We start from the raw sequence: 12,266 nt of genomic DNA, 5'->3' as shown, positions 1-12,266 counted from the left end.
GATTTTTATAAATTTCACATTTATCATCCTCTTACATAATTTTAATTTTCAACTATAATATATATATATATATATATATATATATATATATATATATATATATATATATATATATATAGCCTAGTATGTGTTTGGCAAAAAATATGTGATGTAAGAGTAAAATCTTAATGAAAATTTGAAAATTTCGAAAGTAAATCAAGTTACGGGTTGGAGTTTTAGAACATTATAATGAATATATCAAACAAAACGACGTATTAAGGTGGGTTTAGGTACCTAAGTTTATATACCCTTAAGGGTATATTCACTTTTCCCATATATATATATATATATATATATATATATATATATATATATATATATATATATATATATTAGAATGAAGTATATTTTGCATCTAATCATGGGTGTTTATGTTGAAGCTTACAACCTTAGAGCGACGTAAAAGCTTTTAAGGATATAAGCTTCTTGTGTACAGTCTTATACAATTGAACATCAGCAACTCGATGTCTTTTTCCTTTTTTTTCTAATGTTCCGGTTTTAATTTCATCCGATCATGGCCAGCCTTGGGGAGGGGCAAAAGGTGCAACCGCACAGGGCCCCCCCAAAAAATAGGGCCCTAATTTTTAATTAAATTATCTAGAATATATAATATATAATATATAATATCATTTTTTCTGAAAAAATAACTTCATTATTTGCTAGCTTAGATGGTTAAGACGCACGCCTTGAATCCTTTAACTTCTAACTGATCCGTGTTCGAGCTTTCTTACTGCTATTTTACAATGTTTTAAAACCCGGGTCGACCCGGCCGGTTGAACCGGTTGGACCGTGACCTGGTGTAGAAGACGGGTCAATTGAGACCGGTTTTTTATAAAAATACGAACCGGATCGAACCGGCCGGGTTTTCCCTAAACCGCGGTTCGACCGCTTATTTCGAACCGGTTAAAACCGGATTGACCCGTTTTAATAGGGTTTAGATAGTTGGATACAAGTATCGAACGCCAAAACAACAAGCCGTTTGCGGTTTCTTTAATGTTTTTCAATGTTTAAACTTTGTGGACATCAAATTATTGGTTTTATATGTTTATGGATTATGCAAGTAAAAATATATAAAAATAGAAAAAAATCATAAACCGGGTTGACCCAGCGGTTCAACCGGTTGAACCGGTTGACCCATAAACCGGTCATCACACCGGGTCAACTAAAAACCCGGGTTTTAAAACATTGCTATTTTACAATTTTTTTCCTCAAGTTAATCATTTATAAGATTTTGGGTAAATTACACCGTTGGTCCCTTGTGCACATGCCAGAAAGCATGTTTAGTCCCTATTTCTAAAATTTAACTCGTGCAGTCCCCCGTTGTTATTTATCTTGCACGGTTAGTCCCTATGCACGTTAACTGTTAAATCCTTCCGTTTAAGCTACCCACGTGCCTTGCATGCAGGGGCATTTTTGTCTTTTTAGGGTTTGTGTCCATTCTTAATGCCGTTACACCTTAAATCTTATAAAACACTGCAACCCTCTTTTCCTCTGCTATCCTCTCGTTCGTCTCTTCCCCTCGTTCGATCGATTTCTTCCAAATAGATAACAATGATCGATATTAAATGCAATTGTGGAGCCACTGTAGTGATTCACACATCTTATAGCAAAAGAAACCCTGGGAAACTCTATTATGCTTGTACAGTAAAGGTAAGGTTAATGATTTCAATTTCGTTCTTCATCTTCTCTAATTTTGCCCTAATTCTTCATCTACTTTAATTGGTTCAGGGACCATGATGCAAGTTCATAGGATGGGTGAATGATTATGATCAGGACTGTGATTGTATGGCGTTTAGGATGAAACTTGAAGAACAAAATCGCAAATTGAAGCTTTACCTAGTTATTAGCTGGGTTTTTTTTTGTTTCAGTCCTTATATATAAAGTGTAGGTTTAGTAATGAAGTTGTTAGTATTTTGGTATGTGTATTTTGTAATGTTATTTGTATTAACAAAAAAAACTTCAATTTTAGTTACAATATATTGTGTAATCATAATGTGGTGTTATCAGTTGGTGTTCAAATTTAATGAAAATGTGGTATTTGCAACATATGCAATATACCATTCAATACATGTAGCATCCAATATAACAATAAAAAAGGACAAAAATTAAAATATCCAAGATAACCATTGACCATTAACATAAAGGGACATCCTAAATAACAACATAGTGTTATGGCATACAAATAGTTATCCTAGACAGCAACAACGTATCAAAATACAAAACATAACAACAAAGTAATATGGCAATAAATGCCTAACAAAAACATAGTTATCCTTCATGATCATGATACCAAACTACAAATTCTCAAAGCATGGGGTTTTTTCCTTTGTTCCCAACTCCATTTTCCTGTTGTATTCCCTGCTGTACCTTCTCCTATTCCATTCCCAGTCTGTGATTGTCCCTTGTAGGTCCTTCCATTATGGCCCACATTTCCACATTTTGTGCATGTTATAGATTTCCATTTTGTGGACACTCCATCATCTTCTGTTGCAGATCTTCTTCTCTCTTTTTTTGTCTGGCAATAGGGACACGATACTTTGGTGGTATCAACTTGGTAGGACATGTGCTTTTTCCCCACAAAACCTCCCATTAATAGGTTCAACTTTGAAGACATACATTTCTTTCCAAGTCTTGAGCCAATAAGTTGGGTGTACCCATGTCTCAGGTATTCCAACATTTTCATTGTTGAGCCTCATATCCCATATAGCTATTATACTATGTTTGCAGGATATGCCTGTCAGTTCCCACCTGTTACATGAACAAGTTTGTTGGTCCATATTAACCACATACTGATTAGTGCCTTCACTTGTAACCTGGTACTTCCCATTGCCACAGAACACTGCCCTACACTATACTGCCCTTTCTTTAATTTTTTAAAGGGTCTTAGTGGCTGTAGGAGTTAATGGGCCATTAGCTTTGTCAATTTCTTTTTGAACCATGACAATTTTCCTCATGATATACTCCCTAATAAACTCCAAGCAACTGATAATTGGCTTATCACGACCCTTCACTATCTTGCTATTCAAACTCTCACACATATTATTCAACAAAGCATCACAATGTGCCCTCCCTAATAAAACACAGCTGTATTAGATTATATTTAAAAATTATACACTTATAAACATAATATTATATACCTGAGAAGTGGGATCTGGACTAGTGCTTAGGTAGAATAGAATTAAGCCAGTCATATGCTTCACTATTAAGTTTCTTTAGTTCTCCATGACACTGTTGAATTGTGGTATGGTGGTACATGTTGCACATTTCCAAAGACAATCCTTGAATTCCTTACCCCTCCATTTACGTTTCATGTTCTCATGAAGATGACTTAGGCAATATCTATGCTCTGCTGTTGGGAAAAGTTTCTCAAGTGCAGACAATAACCCCTAAATCATCAAAAGAGTGAAGTTTCTTATTGAATTGTATAACATGCAGGTGAAAATGAATGGAGAACTTTATTTACCTTCTGTCTATCTGATATGAAAGTGAAGTTGGAGTTTGCATACAAACCAAGATCATCTCCTAAGTTAGTTAAAAACCAGGTCCATGAATTAAAGTTCTCTGCTTCAACAATTGCATATGCCAAAGGGTATGTGCAATTGTTCCCATCTAAACCCTGAATTATCATGTCAAACATAGTAATAAGCAAACAATTAAATATGGTCAAACATTAATCAAATACTAAAATATGATTATGTACATATCACGGTTGTCAGGATCATACCATGGTATGGACCCTTCATGAATGCACCATCAAGCCCTAGTAAATCTTTTTTCCCTGCTGCAAATCCACTTTTCAGTGGACCAAGACAAATGTATACTCGTTCAAATACCCTGGTCTCAGATGCATAACATGGTTCACTTTGCACTTGAAGTTTGACTGTGGTGTTTGGATTTCTACTTTGCACCTCCTGTAAGTAGTCTCTTAGACATGAGTACTGAGCAGCAAAATCTCCCCTAATTGATTCCAGGGCTTTCGTTTTCGCCCTATGAACTTTCATGTCTGACAATCCAAGTTGGTATTTCTTCCCAAGCATCTCACGTAATGCTCTAAGTGGTATTTATGGGTTTGCCTCCACTGTGTCAACAATCTGTTCAGAGAGAAACTTGTAGTTGCATGCCCTAATTTTCCTTGTTTGAAGGCATGTATGTTGCTTTTCATAGGTCTTAACAGTCCAGTTAATGTCTTTTTTCCACTTACTCACTAGTAGGACCCATGGGCATTTATGAATAGAACCATCTTTCACTTTCTTTTTCTTTTGACTTGGTCCCACTTTGTCATTACTTTTGCTGGTCCCACCTGTTTCTAATATCCCAAGGTTTGGTATTGTCCCTTTGCAAACCACTCTAATCCTGTTTTTGTCATTCTTAACGAAGTCTAACTCCTTTCTACTCTGTATGGAATGAAGATAAATTTGTTGTTTAACTTCCTTGGCTGTGCTAAAAGTCTGGTGGATGTAAAATGGATCTTTGACAGCAGCTGCTTCATTCTTATGTGCTCTTTGTAAATCTCTTATCTTCTTCCTTTTTTTACTAGCTTCACCCTCATCTGATGAAGATGCAGATACAAATTCTTCAGTGTTTATAACCTCTAATTCTTCATCACCTTCTACTGCTTCATCTCGATCATCAGGAAAACTTCCAACCCACTCCACCTCTTTGTCAATGTTGAGGTGAAAGTTCTTCATATCAACCTCTAGATCATGTAACAAATTATCTTCATCAACTATGTAATCACTATCTTGACTGTCTTCACTATCTTCATTGTCATCACTATCATGACTGTCTTTACTAGCTTGACTGTCTTCACCTGCTTTTTCACTATTTGGTTCATCTTGTTCCATAGGAGTCCCACCAAAAGGTTCACACCATTCAAATGTATCATCCCAACCATCAACATTAGGACATGTGCTTCCTATCATTGGTTCAGTCAAAGGGCTTTGAATTCTTGGAATATACGCAGGGGTTGACTCAACTATTTCACTCAATGTAACAAGGGGTTGTTCCAAGGTTGTTTCAAGTAATGTACTAGGGGGTTCGTCCATAGTTTCTACATTCTCAAAAACAGGGGCTTCTTCACTAGGACAATCCCCTGAATTTGACCATGTCAATAACAAGCTTTTATGACAAAGGGACTCAGGAATTTCATGTATCTTTATCTTTGCAGGGTTTAGGGACATTTGATACGTATGCAGCTTGGTTTCCCAAAATTCTGTATACACTTCTATCACCTTGTGTTCATAAACGTATGACCTAAAGTGGTTTATATCTTCGTCACAGCCCAAAGCATACAACCCAAAATCTAAATCCCAGGTTGGTCGTTTGAAATGATAGTAAATACTTTTACCTGGTTCCACACAATCAAGCAATTCCATTATCTCGTCCATATCATGCACCGAGAACAAGTCACTATCAATGCCATCAATATATTTCATCTTCCCCTTTATGTATTTGCGGTCTGGAAACTTCGTACAAACTCCACCATAGTTCAATCGTATCGAGAACATAGATGGATTGTCAGCTGCGAACCCAAAAAAAAATTACATTTTAGGAACGTATAATGGATGATCAACTGAAAATGTAGAAAATTTTACCATATGAGCTTTGGAGATCGTATTCCTCCCATTCTTGCCTAATCCTCCAGTTCACCATCGTAGAAAACTAGGGTTTTCTTGTGCAATGCTAAGGGTTGACGGAGGATGAAATGAGAAATGATCGGTTATCGAAGTCGCGCCATACTGGTTCATGTATACGAACCCTGAAAAGATGAAAATGCCCCTGCGTGCAAGGCACGTGGGTAGCTTAAACGGAAGAATTTAACAGTTAACATGCATAGGGACTAACCGTACAAGATAAATAACAACAAGGGATTGCACGAGTTAAATTTTGGAAATAAGGACTAAACACGCTTTCTGGCATGTGCACGAGGGACCAACGGTGTAATTTACCCTAAGATTTTCTAGTGAAGTTACACTATTGGTCTCTGAGTAGTTGCTCATTTTCCTACAACATCCCGTCTCATATTTTATTTTCCATTATAGTTTTCTAAATTTACACAAACTCACCCCTCGAGTCTAAAAATACACCTTTGTGTCATGTTAATTAATTTCATTCACAATTTTTTTTTCATATGACATTCAACACCCATATATTTAAATATAACACATGCTTTTTAAATATTAAGTCAATTCTTATATATATACTCGATATAAGTAACTCTTATAATATATATAATATATTTAAAAAGTTCAAAAGTCTAATCCAAATTTACAGATGTCACAATTTAATACTCTATATGGTTGTTATCATCTTAATAAAAGTCCTACTTACGGTCCACAATGTCACAAAAAAAGACTTAATGGATTGGTAACGATAACTATTGAGAAGAATATATCAAAGAGTGTTAATTATAGAAATTTGTGAACAATTTTGCTTTAAAAAATAGTAGAAGAGCATCTATTGACTTATCGTAGGATAATATATTGTATCGGTATTTTGTTTTGATTATTTTTATAACGTTTATCGACTTATTATAGTATTAACGAATTTTATTTATATATATAATTAGGGGCCCATTTTTATTTTTTGTATAGGGCCCTCAAAATCTAAGGGACGACCCTGCCGATGCTGGTCCGATGACAAAAGAGTTTGCTTCTATCACTTTCTTATAATTAGATCTAATCGTGAATGATCGAACTAATTTTTGAACGAAACTTGAAAATTATATTAATAATAATTGGATTTATTATTCACAATTGATCGATATATAATTTGCAATTTTGATTCTTTGTGTATATGTTCAACCCATGACTAGCCTCCAATTATCAGCTGGAAAATATATAATATATTTATGATAATTGATACAACAACTTTATGTCAAATTGTCAAAACATCGCTCTCACTATACCACCATGTTAAAAGTTGTAAAGCAGAAGGATGTGATAGTCGATGTTTGTTTGTCATACAGTTTTATTCAAATGTCTTTGTTATTAACATCCATTAAAATCTGAATATATGTATGATATTTTTGTATAATCATTGTAATAACCTATTCATGTGAAGAAAATTTGGGTAAGCGTGTTCTATTTGATTAGCTCAGGGAATTGAAAACCAAACCCACATTTTGTTTTTGGCATTACTAATAATTCGTTGAAGACAAAATCAAGTCAAGGATAATATCATAATATGACCAAAATAAAGAATATTCAAAAGATCACAAATAGGAGAATTGGAGATTGTGTTTATAGCATGACAATTTAGGTCAGATGATGGTTCACGGGAACATGTTGGTCACTTTTTTTTAATAACTGAAAAAATAGATTAAAGAAAAAAAAGCTAGTAAGGAACTAGAAAAACATTACAATAAGTTCAAAGGGTTTTTACCCAACTATTCCAATCTAAAGAAACCTTGTGATTTCTATTAGGGAATCATAAAAAGAAAATATTTAATAGACTCCATCATTTCACTTTTCCGAATCTTCCCAGGTTGAAACACCATGATATTTCTGAATTTTCATAAGTACCAAATCGAAGTATAATAATGGCATCAACAACACCACTTTTTTTTTAGCTGAACAGAAGATTACTATCACATTAAAGAGCTATTGTATAGATTCAAAATCTATACGATCCAATTCGAGCCACACAAACATTTCATCCCAAATTTTAACAGTTACATCACACCTAACAAAAAGATGATGAAGTTGTTTGACATGCAATTCACAAATCGGACATAAGATCAACGAGACATCTATTCGACTACTCGACAAATTAAACATCGTTGGAATTCTATCCATCAACACACGCCAAACCAAAATATTTACCTTCCTAGGCACAAAAGGATTTCATCTTGTTTCCATTCTCACGGAAGGAAGAATTAGATCATCAATCCACCTTCGAGTGTCTCCCACCGTAAACAAGCCATATTTGCCAATAACCCACCACCATATATCTCGACTATCATTAAGAACGAGCTTTTGAAGGCATTCCATCAAACCTAAGAGCTAGTGGAGCTTATCCCCATGGTGAATATTGTGGCGCTAGTACCACATCCACTCTCCATTAAGACGTTTATCAACTACCAAACAATCTTTATCAATTTTAAACTCAACACAACCTCGGAAATCTAACTGAAAACAATTCTTTGTGCCATCTTTCTTTCCAAAATCTAGTCAAAGCTCCATTATCAACATTTTTAAAAAGAATTGCATCTAAATCTAGAACGTGATTGCGAAGTCTACCAAAGGAAGCAAGAATGCGAGCCCATAGACTCGACCCAAGATTACCATATCAATTAAACCCATAATCAACTCCATAAAGCTCTTTTATAACTTTAACCCAAAACATGTGATGATTATGTAAAAACCTCAGACGCCATTTTTGAAGAAGCACAAAATTAAATGCCACCAAACTTCTAATGTCAAGCCCACCATTATATTTTTCGGTAAGAGTCGCGTCCAAATTAACCTAAGCCATTTTTCGATTGTTACCATCTTCACCCCCTAAATAAACTTATCTCTAAGTGCTTCCGAATTCTTAGCCACAACAACAAGCATAAGGAAAAGTGACCTAAAATATATATACCTAATGAGCCTAGAACTGATTTGAGTAACATCGATCTGCCACCAATGAACAAAATAACAACCTTTAAATTTGACAAAATTTTCTTGAATCTATCCATAATTGTTTTCCATCTAACCACCCTAGTCATATTTTGATCCAAGGGAAGCCCTAAATAATGAAAATGAAACTTATCTGGAGGACACCCTACAACCAAAGCATAATCTTCTACCTCCTCCTAAGAAGTGCATACCCCATAAAGGTTAGATTTGTGCATATTAATCTTTAAACCCGAAACTAGGTAAAAATAATGAAGAGCTCTAAAAATATTAGTAATATTCAATCTAACCCAATCACCAACAAAAATCACATCATCCACATGAAAAAGATGTGAAATTTGCAAGTTTCAACTACCATATTTTTTTGAGATTACTTTCTTTTGCATCTTTAATAGCAATGTGAAAACTGTAACACCCTTTTCCAGAATGGATCAGTTTAGGGCATTAAAGAGTCAAAAGCTTGGTTTTTGAGGAAAATTGGGTGTCACGATGTGACGATGGAGAGATTACGACGTGGCAAGCCAAAAGTGAAGAACATGTATCTGGACTGTGTTCTCAACGTGATGAATAGGTAGTCATGGCGTGAGGAAGGCTACAGCCCAAGCCTATGATCGTTTAGGGTTTTCTTCATATTTAAACCCAATTAGCTTTATTTTAGGGTTTATTATTAGCCTCCATCATCCTCAAACCTCATAAAACCCTAACCCAAATTCCTCTTAGTGGTTCTTGGCTCATTTTTGTGCTTTTGGTAGTTTAAAGAGGAAAAATAAGTGTTCCAAAGTGTTGATCCTTCAAGGAAACCTCATCATCATCATCTTGTGCACACTCTGGACCTTTGTAAGTGTCCAAGATTCAACCTTTATGTTTCTAGGTTGCTAGATCTAAGCCCTTGTCCCTTTATCTTCAAGTTTCAGCAAGTTGAAGTGATAGGATTTTATCAAGTTCGAAGCTTTATGCAATCCTGAAGCCTTTTGAGTATTATTTGGTTCAGAAATAGGATTTGGTTGTGATTGGGAACCTTACATGATTTTTGAGTCATTTTCTTGGCCTTTGACCTAGATTGGATTGAGGAAATGCATGGAGCATGAATGTCCATAAAGTTGTCATTTTTATGGACCTTTAGAGTCCTCTTAAGCTTCTGGAAAAGCTGGAGTTAGAGATTTAATGGATTAAGGACTCAAACCATTAGGTTGCTGCTTCGGACTGTGGTGACGATGTGGCATAGAGGATTTCAAGACGTGATCAAGAAGAAGTATGTGACTATATTGTCCGTTTGCTCATGACGTGACCACGAAGGGTTCACGTTGTGATGCTTGTTGAATGGGTTGTCCATGAAGAGTTGGTTGAGTTGGAACGAGTCAAGTTGGAATTAGGTTGAGTGAGTTTTCATGACATGACCAAGGGTTGGTCACGACGTGAGACTCAATGGTTGATATTATGGTTGTTGCTTTGACTTTAACAATTGACTTGTTGACATGGGTTGACTTTGGGTTAAGATTGATGGATTTAGTGTGTAGACTAAGGTTAGACCTTATATGTTTCAATAGGATGCTAGTTGTCTTTCTGACTCTTGCATTGTGTGTTGGGTTGGGCCCATTGGCATGCATGTTGGGTTGGGCCTATTGATATGATGGGTTGGGCCCAATATGCAGGTTAGGCCCGTTGATATGTGTGGTATGTGGTATTTTGGGGAACCTACTAAGATTTATACTTACAGTTTGTGGTTTAAACATTTCTCACGTACTTCCAATTCCAGAGGAAGGGCCCAACTTAACTGAACAACATCCTGCGATGAGCTTTTCCATATTGATTACCTTTAATATACTCTGATGTTTGAAAATACAATTGATACTGATTGGGTCTGGAACCAATGTTTGTATAATTTGATGTTTTAAAATGAAAATGTTTATTGACATTTTTGGGACGTTACAAGTTGGTTTTAAAGCCTTGGTTTGAGGGATTCGGGCACACTCTCTGGTGTGTATGAAACTCAAACTAAGGAATTGGTAATCTGTTTGAAAGAAAACAAAATTTTCTTAAAATTCTTTTACAAAGAAAGGAGTGTGATCCGTGCAATCAGCCGAGCTCAAGTAAGTGATTCCCAAAATACTCATACATGTTGTTATGTTATATGTTTTTCATGCTATAAGTTAGCATATGGATATGTTCAGACTGCATACTAGAGTGCCTATTAGGAAAGATGCCAATTAGGATGGATGCCTTTGTATGTTTTGTGGCCTAGTGAGTGATACTGCTCGAATTTTGCTTTCTGCTTTGTAGAACTCATATTGATTTGAGTTAAGTATTGTACGAATATGTTAATTTACATGTTATAATGGTTAAATAATCTTAGAGTGATTGATTTGGATATATTGCGCAACTCTCTTCTAAGTCTAAGATTTGTATGGTAGGGTCTTTTAGTCGAAAGATTATTTAAGATTTGTTGTATGGAATTCTGTTCATGAAGTATTTAACTAACATTAGTAGGAGTTCTTCAGCAACAAATGGCAGGGTGAGGTGGGGATCCTAGGAGAGCCTATGAAGTGCTTTAGTGAGAATGGTGCGATGTATAGCGGGTTTTGGGAATACCAATATAAGAAGGTGAGTTAGAGGATTCAATATGATTCTTGAGGAAATTATGGACAGGTGTGAAGGTAGTATTGCGCTCGTACTACTAAAAGAACATGATACATACTCAAATCAAGGAAAGTCGCAAGGATTATAAGAAGCTCGGATGATGAGGATTCTTTGGGTTGCATATCATCAGGACAATTTGTTAAGATGGACTTTTGAGAGAAAAGGTTATTTATGATTTATTAATATATTATAAGAAATAATATATTAATATGAAATCATATGTTTTAATTAGTATTGATCGAGAATTAATTTGGAATTAATTTAGTGATCAAAAGAGACTAATTAAATCTATGGGGACTAACTATGGTAATTAGTTATATTTATATGTGTTGGGCTTATGATTCATGTTGGACCAAGTTTATGTATGGAGACATTAAGAGTTGGGCCACATGAACCATGGATCATAAAACCCATGGGTGTGGATTTGGGTTAAACCCATGACCCTTGGAATCCACCATATAAATATGTTGCTTCATGACCAAAAACGCATGCTTCTTTTCTTAGAGACATATGGAGGTGTTTTGGTGCATGGAATTCTCTCTCAAGAGTCACCTTTGTTTATGATGTGTTGTGACTTCATTTGAGACTTCCACACTATTTGGCTTAAGCTATTAAGGCCAAATACATCAAGACTTCAAGCTACACAAAAAGTATGTTACCCTAATTAGTATTTTGTATGGTACATGACAATTGCATCCAAGGTATTTAGGGTTGTATGTGCACCGTAGGATGTTGTAGTATACAAAACCCATCAGTGGTATCAAAGCCTAGGCTTGGTTTTCAATTATACTTGATGCAATGCTATAAAAATCGAATTTCTGGCTTTCTGGACTGTGGACTCGCCGAGTCCATGAGGAAAATCATCCTACTCGTCGAGTAGGTTCATACACTCGACGAGTAGGAAGCCCTGAGTGCAAATTTTCAACTTTTAAGGCTGGAATTGGACTAGAATCATTACCCTAACCTGTTTTT

Source organism: Lactuca serriola, chromosome 6 (genome assembly GCF_051521515.1).
Source record: "Lactuca serriola cultivar US96UC23 chromosome 6, Lser_US96UC23_V15, whole genome shotgun sequence".
Taxonomy (NCBI): Eukaryota; Viridiplantae; Streptophyta; class Magnoliopsida; order Asterales; family Asteraceae; genus Lactuca; species Lactuca serriola.
Note: the sequence above shows the minus strand (reverse complement) of the source record.